The sequence below is a fragment of the Rhinopithecus roxellana genome, chromosome 7 (assembly GCF_007565055.1).
Source record: "Rhinopithecus roxellana isolate Shanxi Qingling chromosome 7, ASM756505v1, whole genome shotgun sequence".
In the NCBI taxonomy this organism is placed as follows: domain Eukaryota; kingdom Metazoa; phylum Chordata; class Mammalia; order Primates; family Cercopithecidae; genus Rhinopithecus; species Rhinopithecus roxellana.
In genome coordinates, this window is record NC_044555.1 from 1,717,191 (window position 1) to 1,736,339 (window position 19,149).

Below are 19,149 nucleotides of genomic sequence, written 5' to 3' on the forward strand. Positions count from 1 at the left end.
GAATAATCAGTCCCATTAACCCTGAAATCCAAGATCACAACTATGGGAATTTCCTAGTGGAAGAGTTTGAAAGATTAACAGAAATGCCATTTATAATCATTAACCAAACAATTTATAATGCATTGCCCATTCATTTAATACAATCTAAGCTTGGCAATACTGAAGACCCATGTCCTCGTAGTGAGAGAAACACACTGGCAGTTATAACAGGGTGGGGTGAGTTCCATAATTAGTAGTCAGAAAAAGAAACAATGAAGGTAGAACAAAGAGAAGGAGAGCTGAGGAAAGCTTCAGGGAAGAGATGACATTTAAGCTTGATTACAAAAAATAGGTTTTTTTGTTTAAAATAAAAACTATAGAATTATAAAGCTGGAAGAAACTCCACATCATCTAACCCAGTAGTTCCCAACCAGGGGTGACTTTGCTCTGCAAGGGACATTTGGCAACATCTGAAGATATTTTTGGTTGTCATACTGAGGAAAGGTGCTATTGACATCTGACAGGCAGAGTCCAGAGATGCTGCTAAACATCCTACACTGCACAGGACAGCCCCTGACAACAGAAAATTATCCAGCCCAAGATGCCAATAGTGCCAAATCCGAGAAACCCTGAACTCAACCCAAATACAAACAGTTCACACAAGAAGATAACTAAAGGCTGGAGGGATTTTAAAACTTGTTAAAAGCCAAGATTATTAAACAGGTGTCACAACATCTTGCCTAAGTATTTAATTCACAGCACGTACCCATGTGTGTTATTATACTAGGAAACAGATGTTTAAAAAAGTGGGAACATTTTCATAAGGTAGAAAGATAAACTGTCTAGAAATCACAACTGATATTGTTATGTAGTCTTTCCTGATACAGATCTACCAATGGTTCAAAGCAAGAATTATGGTTACAATACCACTAACAAAAGTATACCCTTATTTGTTCATAATACTGTATTTACCATCTGCTTAATTCAGTTATTCAACATGGATTTGAGAATAAGAAAGATTACAAAAACTAGGAAGTTGGAAGATTTGTATATCCCACACACATCTAGTTATTTCTTGGGGCAGATCTTTCAATCTCCACCAGCTCTAATGCTGGGGATCTGGCACCTGAGTAGGATTAGCCCCTTTTATTCAAAATAAACTGCTAAATTACCCTTCTATTTTCTGGTGAGGTTTCTAATAGCAAATGAATTGTCCAAAGAATTTGTAACTCCCACTAGCAGTAGTAGTAGTATTAGCACTAGTAGTAGCAATAGCAGCTGCTGCTCTTAGGGTCTTGACTTAGGGCCTAAATCTAAGCACATGAAATCACTTGGACATCTTTTGTCATCCCTGCTCTTAAATACACAAAGGACACGGAATATAAATGGAGGGGAGGGTGTAAACATGTTAACAGTAATATAGATTCAATTTCAAAAAAGAAATATACTCCTTACCTCCAATTTTCAACTGGTGAAAATTCAACTAAGATAATTCATCCAGTTTGACACAACACAATTCACGGTTAGAAACTTGAAGAAAAGGCTGAAGACAGTATCCTAAAAAATAAAAGGCTAATGAGGTAAGATTCAAACTGTGAAAGCTTTAAATACAACAGTGTGAGCGAGTGATATAGTGTATGAATAAAAGGTCATGAAAAAGCAGGCAGCCATTTTACTACATGAAATTTCAGTGAATGAAATTTATGTTTAATTGATACTAAGAGATCGTTTTCCTGACTGTCTGAGCCACCCTGCTCCTCTCTCATCACCTGGAGTGCCTAAGGCAGAGCTTTACAACAGCAGAGGGGATGAACAAAGCTTTCCTGAGATTTTAGCTTCAGAGAAAGCTAGCAAGAAGAGCTTTAGCTGCATCCCTGGAAAACCATCAGGAGTCCCTGCAGCTTCCCAAGATGTACTAGTCATTAAAATTAAATGAATTTGATTGCAAAACTGTGCTGAGGCCCTTTTAGGGCCATAGGTCTTTAAAATTTAAAGGACTCCGTGGTGAGTCTGATTTAGTCTCTGGTAAAGTAAAGGAACTTTTTAAAATTCCCACACCCCAAGTAAGCACCACACTCGCACTGCAAGCCCACAACAATGACCAGAGTATACAATCTTTTCTTCTGTTTTGTTGGTTGTTTGTTTTTCCCTGTTACCTTACCTCTTCTCAATAGGATTATAACTGTTCACTCAGGATTGGAAGGCCTTCCCCATGACCAAACCCACAAAAATCACTAATCTAACACTCAGGAATAGCTTTAACTTCTTCAAGTTATCAAGTTATCATAAGCCTTAGTAAAATAATAGAGCTATACATTTAACAACTCAATAAATGACTACATATTTCAGGTTAATCAAATAGCTCTTGTGAATGAGAAAACAGTTTGTCCATATATAAATATTTCAGCTAATAATAGCAGAAGTGACCAAATTGAACAATCACAATTTTGCAACCTTTAATTACATAACTAAATTCAAGCACTGGTAATCAATGGATGGTAAAAGCATTAGGTAAAAGGTTGGGCTTCACAAAGGGATCAACCTGTCACCACTTGAACCCTCTGATGAACCTTCACAACACTTAAGGTGAAATGACCAGACAATATATGCCTCCAGATGTAATGGAATATGAAATGACCATAAGCACTCTTGCCCAGCCCTCCAAGAAAATATATTCTGAACCTAATTAAGTACATAGATCTAATTTCCAGTCCATATGAAATAAGAGGATAAAGAAACAAGTTAAACAATACCTCACCAGAATGGGATAGTCTGAGGATGAAAAAAAGCAGACAGGATTGTTATAAATTATAAGAGAATTAAGAGACTTAAGGGGCATAACCAAATACAATGAGTAGATCCTGTTGCAAAGAAACCAACTATAAAAAAAGAATTTTTTTTAGACAATTAGGGAAATTTAAGGATGGGCTAAGTACAGGTGGCCATTGAACGGCACAGGTTTGAAGTATGTGGGTCTACTTATATGTGGATTTTTTTCAATAAAAAAAGTTACATCAAGTGTGCCTGCCTCTCCTTCCACCTCCTCCCCTTTTTCTGCCTCTGCCATGCCTGAGACAGCAAGACCAACCCCTCCTTTTCTTCCACCTCCTCAGCCTCTTCAACATGAAAATGACAACGATGAAGACCTTTATGATGATCTACTTCCACTTAATGAGTAGGAAAGATATTTTTCTATGATTTTTAACATTTTCTTTTCTCTAGCTTACTTTATTGTAAGAATACAGTAATCTATGTAACATACAAAACATGTGTTAATTGTTTATATTACTGATAAGGCTTCTGTTCAACAGTAGGCTAGTAGTAGTTAAGTTTTGGGGGAGTCAAAAGAAGCTCACGCCGGTAATCCTAGCACTTTGGGAAGGCAAGGCGGGAGGATCCCTTGATCCCAGGAGTTCAAGACTGGCCTGGGCAACATGAGGAGACCGTATCTCCACAAAACAATATAAAAAAGTAGTCAGGTGTGGTGGTGCATGCTCATGGTCCCAGCTATTCAGGAGGCTGAGGTGGAAGGATCACTTGAGCCCAGGGGATTGAGGCTGCAGTGAACCATGATCATGCCACTGCACTCCAGCCTGGGGGACAAAGTGAGACCCTGTCTCAAAATAACAACAACAACAAAAGTGCAGGTGGATTTTTGGCTCTGCAGGCAGTCAGCACTCCTAATTTTGGCTTTGTTCATGGGTCAACTGTATTGTATATGCTATTAAGAATTCTTATTAGGTGTGCTGTATAAGATAATAACATTGTAGCTATGTAAGAAAATGTGTTGTGTTAGAGATGTTAAATTATTGAGGAGTGAAATTATGTCTTGGCTATGCCTTAAATTCTTGGAAAAAAGAGGAGTAAGGAGATGAAACTAGTATGGTAAAACGTACATAACTGTAGCATCAGAGGTTCATTGGACTTTTCATTTGTGTACATTTAGAAATGTTCAAATAAAACGTTCAAATGTCAAGTACCTACAAATGAACAAGGGTATTTGACATTCACAGGCCTAACATAAGATAATTGTTCAAGGTTATCATTATAAGTGAGTAGCAAGGATGTTGCTGGATGCTGAAAACAATGATTTGAAAATGAGATATGAGGGGGATTCAGAAGCAGAATCACCACTAGAAGTATAGGAGCACTGACTCTATTGCTGGGAAAGAAGTACAAGGCAGATAAGCTTTTTGCCCTTCTTAAGATTCAGAAGGATAAGGCAAACAAGCCTGGTTAGGATTTCATCAAGAGTGACTAGAGAAGCAACAAAGGAAGCCTTGAGTGCCAAGAAAGATGGCAAATGAACTGGAAAGCAAAGACGCATCTCTTTTAGAACTGGAAAAATTGAGGCATGTCTAAAAAGAGATAAAGGGACTGTATGTGTAGGGATGAGAAAGGACTAGTGACACAGCAAGCTTTCTTACAGGGCAGAGAGGTTGGCAAATTTCAGAGCTGGTGGTACCATGTTCTAGAAATGGGGTGGGAGGCGGTGAGGATGAGATATGAAGGAGTAATCTCCTAATTGTCTCAATCTTCAGGACATTAGTCATGGGGTCAGGATATTATATGACTTACAGAAAGAAGAAAGCATAACATGATAAAACTGGGAAGTCAGTGAAAATCTGCAGGCAAGAGTTACCTGGCCATTATAGCTGAAACACAATGTTGTAATAGTAACAGACAAAGAACATATGCCATTCACCAGGTGTGGGACTACAGACAAGTTACTTAACCTCTTGGGCCCTGTTTCCTAACCCTTTGCTTAATATCACACTTAACTATCACATATTTACCTCACAAGGCTGCTGTGGGTTATTAATTTACATAGAAGGAAAAAAGTTTGTAAAACACAATGTTCACTGATTAGGTTGTTTGAGGGTTCTTATATGGCAGAAATCTAAGAATCTCAGCAGAACTGCCTTTTTTTTTTTTCCCTATTTCATAAGGCAGATATATATTATACCTATATATCGGTATGCTAAGACAGAAGTTGTGATTGCAAAAGTGTAACTAGAAAAGTATTCTCTTCCATGACAGGAAAAAAACTTTTGTTGGTATTATGCATGCTAATTTCAATAGCAATTAAGAGGGATTTCATATTTTGAGTCATTCCAGACATAGCTGAAATTTAAATAAACCTGTCCATTGTCAAGGTCTAGCAACTGACCAAGGTTGAAGAGACTTAAAATATTGTTGAGTGTTTAGTAAACAATTTACTTATATTTACGCACATACAATGTAACCTTTCAATTTAAAAATGTATATAATTATACAAGTGAGTACAGCTATATAAAACAAAGCTTAAACAGAACTAGGGCTGAGTCTGAAGTCTTAGAGAAAATGATACTCTCTGCCACTTCTAAGAAAATACTGCCCATAAAGAGCCAACAAAACCCCTCCCTATCTGAAGGCAAGTAATAGGGTTGGTTAAAATATAAGAAATGGCTTTCTTAAAAGTGTCAAAGAGCTAAAACAGAAGGACAAAAGGGAAAATCCTCTTCATCCACTTTCGGGCTGGGACCCTGAAGGGCTACACCTTATAAATAAGGGTGAACCACAATAAATCAATTCATACACTGAATGCAGTGTGGCCTTGAGTCATCTGGTTGGCCTAGGAAGGTCTCCAAAGCTGAGATTTGATTAAGCAACTCTGGATTTTCTGGATTCCCTTAAGCAGATGTACACACACACATGTACTCCTTCCTGAAAAATTATCATCCTTGGTCTCAAATGATTTTTCAAATAATTTTTCAAATACAATGCCCAGCATGCAATTAAAGACAATCAGGTACACGAGGAAACAAGATAAGATGACCACAACAGATTCAGAAGGACTCCAAGTATTGGAATTATCAGACATGGATTTTAAATTGTGCTTGCTATGTTCAAGGAGATGAAAGCCAAACTTAAAAACCTCAGCAATGACCCAGAAATCATAAAATGTGACACAGCAGAATTTGGGTGTTTTTGAGACCAGGTCTCACTCTGTCACCCAGGCTAGAATGTGGTGGCGTGATCACAGTTCACTGCAGCCTTGACCTCCGGGGCTCAGGTGATCTTCCCACCTCATTCTCCTGAGTAGCTGAGACTACAGGCATGCACCAGCATGCCCAGCTCATTTTTGTATTTTTTTTTTTTTTGTAGACATGGGGTTTTGCCATGTTGCCCGGGCTACACAGCAGATTTTTAAAAGAAGCAAAGAATAATTTTATTACTGAGAAATGCAAAAACCAAAATTAAGAATTCAATAAACAGGTCTAACAGCCAATAGACACCGTTGAGACAGTGAACCAAAAGATAGGTCGGGGAAAATAAAAGGCTCAGAATGAAGATAGGGTAATAAACCTGGAAGATACAGTGAGAAAGGTCTAATATCCAAGAGTTAATCAGAATCTCAGAAGGAAAAGAGACAGAATGGGGCAGAGGCAATATTTGAATAAATGTTCCAAAAATGATGAAACCTGTCAAACTACATGTGTAACAATTTTAATGAATTCCCACCAGACAAAGGAAAGTTTTAAAGCATCCTGATGGAGGGGCAGCGGGGGCAGGGGTGGGGAGATTACTTTCAAAGAAGCAACAGTTAGATTGACAGCTTAATTTTCAACAACAAAAATGGCAGCTAAAAGACTGTGTATCTCCAAGGAGCATGAAGAAAACAACTGCCAACCTAGTATAGGAGAAAATATCCTTCAAGAAAAAAATTAAAATACAGGCTCAGACAAATAAAAACAGAGTTCATCTCCAGCAAACCCTCACTACGAATGAAGCAAAAGAAAACTGCCTCAGGATGGAAGGTCACAGATAGAGAAAGGAATGAAGACCCATGAAGTTCAAATAAGCATGTGAAATCTAAAGGAATATTGACTGTATAAAATAATAATGTCTTGTAAGGTTTAAAATACATACAGAAAATTAAATTACAGGACAACAATATGTATGTCACAAGGTAGGTAAATGGAACTAAGGTGCTTTAATATTCTTGCTTCAACTAGAAGGAAGGTAGAAGTATCAGTTAACACTAGACTTTGATAAGTGAAGAATACATGCTATAAATGCTAGGGTAATCACAAAAAATACAAATGAATAAGTGATATCTGAAGTAATAAAGGAAAAACGATATAAAAATAATCAGTCAAATAAAAGAAAAATACAGGGGGAAAAAGAAATACAGAGTTAGTAGAATAAAAATGCGATGCTGTACTTAACCCCAAAATGTCAATAATTATATTAAGTATAAATGAATCAAATGTTTCAAAAAAGAACGATTATCAGATTGGGTTAAAAAATAAATCTACAAATATATGTTGCTTTCAAGAGACCCATCTAAAACATGAGAATATAGAAAGGTTAAAAGTAAAAGGATAAACATATATCATGCAAACATTAGCTAAAATAAAGATGGTATTGCTATATTAAAGATGGTGTTGCTGTATTCGTTTCAGACAAAACAGAATCAAAGAAAAAGGATCACTAGAGTTCAAAAGAGTCCCTTCATAGTGATAAAATGCTTAATTCACCAGAACAATATAAAGAACTAAATTTGTATGCACTTGATAACATGGACTCAAATTATATATAAAGCAAAAGTTGACAAAACTTCTCAGAGAATTAGACATGCATTAGTATCTCAGGGGTAAATTTTAAGATATCTCTTGGCTGGGCGTGGTGGCTCACGCCTGTAATCCCAGCACTTTGGGAGGCCAAGGCAGGTGAATCACTTGAGGTCAGGAGTTCGAGACCAGTCTGGTCAACATGGTGAAACCCCGTCTCTACTAAAAATACAAAAATTACAAAAACTAGCCAGGAGTGGTGGTGTGTGCCTGTAGTCCCAGCTATGTGGGAGGCTGAGGCAGGAGAATTGCTTGAATCCAGGAGGCAGAGGTTGCAGTGAGCTGAGATTGCACCACTGCACACTCCAGCCTGGGCAACAGGGCAAGACTCCATCTCAAAAAAAAAAAAAAAAAAAAAAAAGAAAGAAAGAAAGGATATCTCTCTCAGTAGTTAAAAGAATAAGCAGACCAAAAAAGTTAGTAGGGACAGAGATAAAATATGATTACCAAACTTGATCAATGGGCATATATAGAATGCTATATCCAATAACTGCAGAATATATACTTTTCAAGTGCTTACATATTTGCAAAATCTGACCTCATGCTGAACCATAAAGTAAGTCCCAGGGCATTTTAAAAGATTGAAATCACTCAAAGAAAATTCTCTAAGGAAAATGTGTTAAAGCCAGAAACAAAATACAAAAAATACACAGAAAATTCTCATATTACTGGAAATTAAGAAATATACTTTTAAAAAACCCATGGATCAAAAAAGAAATTACAGTGAGAATTTAAAAATACTGTCAAATAATTAAAATATTACATCTCAAAAATGATGGGATGCAGGTAAAGCAATACTTGAAAATGAAATGTATAGCTTTAAATATGTATGTCAGGAAGGAAACAAGGGTATAAACACCTACCTACCCATCTCAAGAAGTTAGAAAAAGAGCAAAATAATTCCTAAAAAGGTATATAAAATATAATGAATATAAAGGCAGAGATTAGCAAAATAGAAACACTTGAAGAATACTATTAGTATTTTTTAAACTGCATCTGTAATTAAAAGCTTTCCCACAAAGAAAATTCTAGGCCTAAATGGCTTCACTGCTAAATTCTATCATTCATTTAAAGAAAAAATAAAACCAAATTTAACCTAAACTCTTCCAGAGAATCAAAAAGCAGGTATCTTCCTTAGCTCATTTTACAAGGCTACTAAAGCCTGACAAGGACAGCACAAGAAAAACAAAATTTCAGGCCAACCCTACTCACGAACAAAGATCTAAAATTCCAAAGTAAAATTAGAGGAAAATGTGATGTTGACCATGCTGGGTTTATTTCTGGAATGCAGTTTATTTAGCATTAAGAAATCAATCAATATAATGTGACTTGAGGAATATCCTATGGTTATATTAACAGTAGGAAAAACATTTGATAAAATCCAGTATCTATTCATGATGTAAGCTCCTAACAAACTAAGGACAGAATGAAACTTCCTTAATCTGATGATAGCTAGAAAAAAATTAAATTAAACATCATATTTAATGGAGAAATGTTCAAAGTTTTCCTTTCAAGAAAGGAAACAAGACAATAGCGCCACTATTACTACTTCTCTTCAACATTATAATCGAAATACTAGCCAGCACAGTAAGATAAGAAACAAAAGTATAACATTTTGAAAGGAAGAAACAAGACTTTATTTGCAGATAAGACTGAATACATAGTAAAAGATCCAATACATACTCTAAAGATATATAACTAAAAGTTTAGCAAAACTGTTAGATACAAGGTCACTATAAAGATATAAACAAACAAAATAATGGCTATAAACATTTACAATATCAAAAAATATCAAATATCTACAAATAAAACTCTCAAAAGTTGTGAACAATCTTCTGGAGAAAATCACACCCATTACTGGAAGAAATTAAAGACCTAAATAAATGGAGTAGTGTATCATGTTCATGAATCAGAAAATGATAAAGATGTCAGTTCTTCCCAAATTGCTCTCTAGATTCCATGCAGCTCCAATCAGAGTAGCAACAGGTTTTGTGGGTGTGTGTGGAAAATGACAAGATGACACTAAAACCAAAGAAATGTGCGAAGGGTCAAGAATAGCGAAGATGCTTTCGAAGGACAATGTGGAAGAACTTGTTCTACTAGATATCAAGTTTTATGATAAAACTATGTGGCATCAGTACAAGTAGAGACAAACAGACCAAAGGAACAGAACAGAGAGCACAGAAACAGAACCACAGATATATGGACATTCGATTCCTGACAATAGCAGGGAAATAGTGTGCTGGGACAATTAGCTATCCATATAAGAAAAAACAGTATTATCCCCTACCTCACACAATATACCAAAATCAATTTCAGGTATATGCTAGATCTATATGTGAAAGCCAAAACAATAAAGCTTCTAGAAGATGAGAGAATACCTTGAAGGTAATCTTATGAGAATACCATGAAATAGAAAAAGCATGCCACACAGTGGGAGAAGATATTTACAACCAGCAAGGGCTCATTTCCAGCATATAGTAAAAAACTCCTACAAATCGGCAAGTCAAAAAGACAAGGAAGTACATGACACATTTTTGAAGGAATTCCTCTCAAAATAGTCATGAAAGCACAAGCCTGTTACCTGGAAGATTTAGTTAAAAATACTAACATTCTCCCTGAGATTTAGAGAGTATTTTTAACTATACATTAACATTAAAAAAAAAAAAATTTAACTGCTCATATTTCAATAAACCAGTTCTCCCATTCCTTATCCAATCTAAACTGTAAAAGAAATAATTACTCTTGAAAAGTCCTGTTGAAGAAATCTTTGCCTACTCCAAGGTCACAAAGACATTCTCCACAAACTGAGATCTACCTACATATCCATCAACAATGATATATAATGATCTATTCATACAGTGGAATGGTATACAGTAATGAGAATGAACAGTCTGTAACTACATACAATATAAATACATCTCAAATTCACAATGTTGCATAAAGGAAGTCAGAGACAAAAGAGTCCATTTAGATAAAGTATAAAAGTAGGCAAAACTAACCTGTGGTGTTAAAAGTTAGGAAAATATGCGGGGGTGGGGCTGGAGGGGGGTAAGGTGGTAAGAATTTCTTGATCTGGGTGCTAGTACACAAGTGTGCTCAGTTGGTGAAAATTCACTGAGTTGTTCACTACCATACTTTCTGTGTACTTTCTGCATATTAAACTTCAGTAAAAGGTTATTTGGGTTTGTTTTAAGTGTAAAGGAGTACATTTTTCACAATTGTTTAGGGAATATGAGAACAAAAAAGTTTGAAGTTCATTGCTTCAGGGTAAAGTACAAAAATCAGATAACAAAATTTTAAAAGGCAATATACTAATTACCAAAAATATATAAGAGATGTCAAACCAACTAGTGACTCTCAAACTTACAGTAATATTGGTTTGAAACTATTTGAACCCAACTGATAAACTGACTTATATCTAGACTTAGTGACTCGTGTTGATTCATAAAGATTTCAGATAAGCAACTTGATCTTGCAGGTTTTTGTTAAACAAGAGGGTTTTTACATCTTAGAAGTTAACTAACAACTAGATTTATACATCTAGTCAAACTCCCTAATTTTACAAATGAAGAAACCAAGGTCCTTTGAAGTTGGGTGATATGTTCAAGGTCATAAGATGCTCTGAATACATCTAAACAATTCAAGTTATTTAATTAAGTTAACCTCCTCCCAATTTTCTGTAACTTCTAGGGGATTTCCACCTACCAAGAGAGTTTGTTTACTGGCAGTGTCCCTCAATACACACTATAGTCAACTGAAACATTTTTATCCAAACAACTCAAAATTAATTTCTTTGCCATCCATGACTAATAGCCAAATGCTATTTCTGTGGCATAAAAGATAAGACTTTCTAAAAGTAAAGTTCATGATGTGCAGCCTAACAGATAACTTGCTGTTTACACTAAATGATGACTTTGACATCAAACTGAAGGCATGTGCGAAAAGTTAGAGTAACAATGGCACCTATTACATACGGTATCCCTGAAAAAAACAAAAAGACTCTATTGTTACCACAAATTGAAACCAAGGATTTTCTAAAAGCACATATAAACAAATGTTCTAAATTACTGAAATTTAATTATACTAACTTAATATTAATTTATTAAGTCAATCACAACTATGATGAGTACTAAAAAATTAAATTCTCCAATTCATTTCAATTAGCTTCTATATCCAAGAAGTATGCTTAACACTTTTAATAGGAAGAATGACTCGTCATTTTGAAATCAAATCCATCAAAAGTGAATAGTGCATAAACAAACTCATTTAGTCCCATGAAAACACAGTTTTAAATTATAAAAATGCTTTAGCCTAAACTCCATCACCATAGTGTTCTTTCCACTATAATAGGACTCTCTCCTTTTATTTCAACCTATAAAGTTCAGTGCCAAGATAAATCCCTGGACTTGCCATCCCTAGAGGAAACACCTAGCCGTCGAGTATGTGCAGAAAACTTCAAACTAAAACAGAAAATGGTTTTATAGCCACAGAAATCTATTCACTGAAGAACTGGCGGTCTCCATGATATAAATACAAATAATTAAAAATAACTAAGCGCAACATGGTATTCTGGAACAGAAAAAGGACATTAGTGAGATTCTGGTAAAATCGAGTAAAATCTACGGTTTCGCTAACAATAATGTACCAACGTTAATGTCTTAGTTGAGACAAATGTACCAGGGTTATATATACTTGGGTATATGGGAATTCTGTACAATCTTTGCAACTTCATTGTAAGTCTTAAATTATTGCAAAATAAAAAGCTTATTTAAAAAGAAATGACTTAGCAAAAACTACTAAAAGTTGAGAAATTTGTAACTCAATTCTGACTCAATTAAATGCCCACAGTCAATATCTTTCTTAAAATAATGGTCTCCATCAACACAAGGCCTAAATGGGGAAACGGAGTGGGTTCTCAGAAGGGACTCTTTAAATGCTATTTCTCCAACATTAAAAAATAAAATAAATCCCCCAAAACTCCTTAAAAAATACTTCAGGCAGGAATGAAAAGTCTGAAACCATTCCAAAGTGGAAAGGAAAGAGAATAATCCTGTTTAGTGCAAAAGATGTGGGCAGTGGACAGCCAAGCAGACGAAGGTATTCTAGAGATCCTAGACCAGTAGAGCTTAATAATTAAAAAATACATAACATTTCTTATGCACTCACTTATGGGTCAGGTGCTATTTTAAGCGCTACACACATATTAACACATTTAATCCTCTGAAGAACCCCATAAGGGAGGCACTACTTTTATCTACATTTTACAGATGAGAAGTTCTGTAAGTAATGGAACAGAGATTTGAAGATAAGCACTCTGAGTGGACAGTCCATGTGCTTAACCACTATACTATACAGCCTTTTGAGGAGCCAAGCCAGAAAAAAGCTACTGCCTTCTAGAGACCAGTCTCCACTACTTACCCTCGGCCTCTACCAGAGGAAAGAGTTCTCTTCCCAAGGCTTGACGGTCCTTGCTAGAACTGCAAAGGAAGATAGCCCTACTGCCATATATGCAAGATTGTGGTCATAATCTTTCAGTACTTGATGTATTCAGTGCATGTTCCTGCTGAGACACTGTTATACATAAAAGTTAATTTTTATAATACTATCAGTATTCAAATTCAGATATGTTGGGCTGGCTTGGGAATCTGAACACTATTATGTGACATTTTTCTGTGGGAAAATGGTGCTGCTTAAAAAAACTCTTACCAATGGATCATTTAGAAATTGAGGCTCCCCCTGCACAGACTCTAGCCTGTAGATACCAAGATAACTGAATTTTAATAAAGACATTGCAATTACTCAAATAATCTAGTTTTGCTCAAACATCAAAAAGGCATAGTTCTTTATACCTAACAAAAGGAATGGTGTTACTGAAAAAAAAATAAGCTTAATATTCTATGAATTTCCTGCACTATGGCCAATTGTGGATGTATCCAGCAGTTAACATACTGCTCTCTCCCTGAACCTCTCAAATAAACTCTGCATTAAAAAACTGCTACCAGGTAAACAAATGTATCTTTCATGCCCACATCGAAGAAGGCGTATCATCTTAGAAAGCAGCTAAAGTAATAACAGTAATAGTAGTAATGATGATGACAATGTAATAATAAGAACTAACTCTTTTTGAATATTCACCATTGCTAGGCATGTTTTAAATATGATGCATCCTCTGGCTCATTTAATCCTTATAAGAGGTAGATACCACATTATCCTCACTTCAAAAATGGGGGAACAGGTCAAAGATTAAGTAATTTGCCCACGAACACAGAGCTAGTTAGTGTCAGATCTGAATATTTGAGCATTTTACCGCTAGAGATCATATTTTTAACCTCTGCACTCTGTGTGTAATTAAATAACTTGGTAAACTCTTAAAATGAACAGAGCATGCTTACTGAAAGTCATTTTTCAAACGAAAGAGTGGTTTGGAAACTAAAAAAAAAACCCATCTTGCCTTTTATTAGGAGTATTTCCTTCAACCAAGATAAGACTGAACACATTTATGGAAAACAAATTTAAAATGTACTTAGTTTTGTTTTTATCACCTTCAAATCCCTCACTTAATTGTCTGAACATCACAAACAGTGGTACAGTATGTAACCTCAACACACTCTTTATTTTAAAATCTTGAAGTAAAACAAACACACTGTCCCATGTTATTTACTCACTAAATAAACGAGGGTAAAATAACTGCAAGAGATCCAATACCTTTGAAAAGTTTCAAATCAGCAGTAATTCATGGTGGGAACGAGATATTCCTTTTATGAAAAACCAAAACTATGCTCTTTCAACAAAACTTCAAGATCTGCCTGCTTTAATGACAATATTAGGCTGAGATGGACTAACTTAAATTTTATTTCAAAACATGTGCCTAAATTTAGAAATTCTTCATCGACAATCTAAAAAGCCTATCAGTTTATCTCCCAGAAGAGTCATCTGATCCACATAAATCTAATTCCGGACAGCTAAAGGTGTACTATTAATACCTACCATTTCAGTGAATAATTAACAAAAAGCAGGCAACCCTCAACAATTTCTGGAGCACAAGCTGATTTTTAAAATCATCTATTTGAAACTCAGACTTTGCCTTTCCAAGAGACAGTAATCAATATGCTAGGTTTCCAAGCCGGCTCACAAAAGCCTAAATGTCCAAAAGGTTACAGAAGTATAACAAAACACAGAACCTGTGTGGGCAATGTTTCTACAGGAAAATCAATTTAGCATTCCAACTTAGGATAACAGCAACTACTCCTGACCCATTTAGCCCTGGAGGTAGAAAAAGGAAATCTTCCCTCCCGCAACTGAAGTCTGAGGTTCTCTAGGACCACAGACTTCGGCTTCCACTATGAAGGAGGGCAAAAAGGCAGAGCTGGGGTGGGAGGAGATCCAGGGATGAGGAAGGCAAGAACAACTGGGAAAGAAGCATGGAGGGGGAGATGGCAGCTGAAAGGAGTGAGGAAACAGTGTGAAGATGGTGGGCTGCTGAAGAGGATGAGTGTACAGTGCCTGTTCCTGCAGCACGTGGGCTTTTACCAACTTTCCTCCTTGACGCTTAAGGAGAGGGAAGAGGAGGAGAAACCATTGGAGGATCTTGACAGTGCCTCCCTCACTCTGGCTATTCTCGTTCTCCTTTTCAAGAAAGAACAGGGTGGGTTAAGAGGTCTTATCCACATCCCCCTTGACCTCCTAGAGCACGGGAATGTGGAGAAGGGACTTGGAGGAGTTTTGGTGCCTTCCTTGTTAGTATCCACCCTATCAAAGACTTCAATGTCAACGGAAAACTAAGGGTGCCAGGTAAATGGCAGGAACAGCATCAGAAGGAGAGGACGGAAAGAGAGAAATTTGAAGCAGGGAGGGAAGTAGGATGTTAGAGTTGGACAAATAGAACTGTCCATGAATTAAACTATAATAAATGTTCTTATTTAGGATTAATTCGGTTTGATAGTTCCAAATAGTTCGTCAGGTCCATTTCACTTTTAGAGAAATAAATATTTGTGGCCATAGTAATAATTTGAGGTTTACTATATAGAAGGTATGAAAATAAACTTATAAGTAGATATGAGGTAATTTCCCAGTGTTTTATCTTTATATAGTGGCAATATAAATCATTTCAGAAAGGCTTTGTTTACTTGGTAAGCATTCAGTTACATTATCATTTGTTGATTTTTTTCGCCCTAATAAACAGCCCAAATACCATGAGTAATTACTTTCACAAGTAAGGAAGTATATTTTATTTAACTCTTTCTTGGGAGTATAACTATATTTAAAAACTTATTCAGATCAAAGATTGCCCATCAAGATGCCAAGGGATTATTTAAAACAGTCTCTAAAGCCACATAATACACACACATGCTGATGTGTACTGAGGAACACAAGACTTCTTTTTGTTTCCATGAAGACAGGACTACTTAACTGAAGGCCCCCGAACAATGTACTTCTTAAAAGATGAAGCAGCAAATCCCAAATTTCATAACTTTTCTAGAACTTTCAGCCAGAGATAATTAACTAGGCAGCTAAACCTGACCAAATGACTTGGTGGAGGATGAGTACCAGATATTTAGTATCTTTTTCTCTTTGTTTATGATTTCTGTGGCTGTTCTTCCACTTCAACTCTACTCAGATGTGGAGCCCTTCTCTTGAGCAGAGATAAGGGCCAGGATGGCAGGCTCTGCAGCACATAAGAAATGCAACAGCAGAGACAGTGGGAGATAAAAGTGACCACTGGCAAGATGTTCACACTGTTTCACCAACACCTCAGATACTGCCTGGGAACCTGTTAAGGTCTTTCATTCCCTTGCCCCATAGCAGATTATGGTGGATCCCAGAAGAGCTGCCGTCTTTTCTGCAAATCATGAATAGGGTCCAAAACCTTTGTATCAAATTATTAGAGAGAAGAAAAACAGGATCAGCTGTCAAGTACTCCACTTGCTGGAGAAGGCAGGGGTGTGTATGTGTACCTCCAAGCTCTGATAAAGCAAATTCAAATCCCTATAGATAGTTGCCATTTTAATAATGTAATTTGAAATACTATTCAGGACCAGAATAAACAAAATATTTGTTCTTTGAAGTATCTTGGGCATGCTGACGCAAGAGGCAAAGTTGCTGAAAATATCTGAAATTCAGATAGGTCACTACCAGCTATTAGGAATCTTTACAGATTAGCAGACTTCTAACTCAAATATTACCTCTGGCTAGAAAATGGACACATCTGAAAAGAAAAAAAAAAAAAAAACCTTGAGATTATCTGGAGCCAAGGACACTGAAAGCTTTCAAGATTACCAACAGAACTGAAAGGTTTCTTTGTAACACAAATTTCCATTTTCATAAAGTTTGTATCAGTCAGCACAAAAACTTACGCACAGTACGGTGAAAGAACACACGCTCTAGAATCAGACCTACATGGGTTTGAGTTCTAGCTCTGCAATTTAAGGGCTATATAATCTCCTCAGGGAAGTCACCAAAGAATATTCGAGGTTAGTATTGTTCTGTGCAATCGGGATAACATTATCTTTTTAGCAAGGGGTGGCTGTGAGGATCTCCAGTGCCTGAATATAATCGACTTTAGCTCTGTTTGCTCCAACAAACTGTACACAATGTGGTATCTATAATTGAGGAGAAGACTCCATCAAATAAACATATGGAAGAAAATTCAGGGTGATTGAATGCAAATTATGTTCTTTCAGATGTGAAGATGAAAATCACACATTTAATATTTACCTTCACTGAAGTCTAACTTTCCCTTGATTAAGCCAGTTGTAAGCAAATGGGGGCGGGGGCTGTCCCTAAGGTTGTAAAGATTCATATCACACACTGACTAAAAAGCATGTATATGTATGTGCCTGCATTCTTCCGGTGTTCATAAAAACACACCATCACAAAATTTACCATGGGTGATGAGGCCCTTTATAATTTAACACTGTGCAAAATTAAACTCTCATCTCAAAAAACCCTTTCTTTCTTCTTCCACGTGTTCTTGTATACTACTGCAAATCATTGCTAAAGCAAAGAAAAAAGTAAATTCTCTTATCCTTTCAAAATGAAAAAGTGCGCAAAGAAAGCTCAGTTTGCCAAACCGCTCCCTTTTTTCATTCATTCTTGTTCTTTTAGAAACCAGAAGTAAATATACTGTATGCCAAAATGACTGCCTGATTGACAAACGTCACTGAAGAAACACACCGAACTGACAAGCCCGGTCTGGACCAAAGGTGGCAAGTTTTCTTAAATAATTCAAGGAAGTTACATTTCAGTAGAAACAGAAGGCTTTACATTTTAACACATTAACAGTGTTAATTTTAACACATTAACAAACTTCAGATTTTTTTACTGCAGCTTACTTTATGCCTCACCTGTCCCTCACCCTTCAAATCCTGATTTTACGCACTTTATGAGCTGGCACACGGTAGTAAGCTACAGAACTCCAACGGGGAAATCTGATGTTGGACCTCAGAGGACTGCTTGTGTGATCTTTAAAGGAAAGCAATATTTTCTCCTTACTCAACACCTACCAACAGCCATCTGTAAACCTCCTCTCCAACAATTATTACTATACTGCTACTAACCTTCACATCTCTCAACACCCTCAACGGCCCCTACGCTGGTGCTGCTAGTCCTCATCCTCAAACACCTTACTGGGGGCTTAAAGCCGGTCCACAGAGGCTCACTCTCCGCAATGCCTAGGGTCCGGCGAGGAAGGGCATCTTCCCCTCCGTTGGGGGGACCAAGGCCAATCAAGTCGACACCCCACCCCAGCCACTCCCTCTCCCCTCGGCCTCTCAGGGCGTCTGGGGCGGGCGCGGACGCGCCAGGCCCTGCGCAAACCTCCCGCAGCCCCGCAGTTCCCGCTGTCAGCCGCAGTCCCGGGCCGAGCTGAGTCCCCGGGACACCAGCAGTTGCGCACACGCCCACCGTCTCAGGCACAGGGTCACTGGGACGATCCCGGGGGCGCCTCCGACGTCCCAGCTCCGGCAGGTGCCGGGCCTCCCCGCGGACACTCACCAGGCGGCTGCTGCTCTCTGGTCGCCGCCGCCGCCGCCTCGCCCTCACGCCCGTTGCCTGCTCCCGCGGGGGGTCCGGGCCGGCGCCGCTTCCCCGCCCGAACCCCCAGGGTGCGCGCCGTGCGGGGCCGGGATCCGGTGTGAGCCGCCGCCGCCGCCGCCCCCTTTCCTCCCTCCTCCCTCAGTGCGTCCCTCCCACCGAGGCCCGCCTCGTATTTCCTAGATCCGGTCTGAGCGAGAGCTTGGCAAGCAAGCTCTGGCTTCAGGGCTTCCGTCGGGCGCCGTCGTTCGCCAGGTACAAAGATGGCGCCGCTGGGTACGGCCAAGGGCGATCTCGCGAGGCTTCCCCCACAGGAACAGGAGGGCGGGGGCCCAAAGGAAAGGTGATAAATTAGGGAAGCCTGAGCAAACACTTCCCATATCGGACATGGGCAGTACCAGTTACCGAGGAAGTTACTGCGCCTGCGTGCGCGGGTAATGACGCATGCCCGGAACGGCCCCTAAAGTAGGACCTGGTTCTCCAGGTTTTACCTGTTTCCACTAGTGGCGCGGGGCGGGGT

General features: G+C 37.9%; 1 protein-coding gene across 6 annotated transcripts in view; it reads right to left on the reverse strand.

Annotated features, from left to right (window-relative positions):
• The window catches only part of TAB3 (TGF-beta activated kinase 1 (MAP3K7) binding protein 3), a 68,593-nt gene extending 49,728 nt beyond the window's left edge, over positions 1 to 18,865 (reverse strand). For all 6 annotated transcript variants that reach the window (XR_004058375.1, XR_004058374.1, XR_004058376.1 and 3 more), the window contains exons 1-2: positions 18,591 to 18,865; positions 1,435 to 1,536 (exon numbers count right to left, since the gene is read on the reverse strand). The gene's annotated coding sequence lies outside the window, so the exon portion shown is untranslated. The remainder of the gene's footprint in view (positions 1 to 1,434; positions 1,537 to 18,590) is intronic.
• Positions 18,866 to 19,149: the final 284 nt, after the last annotated feature.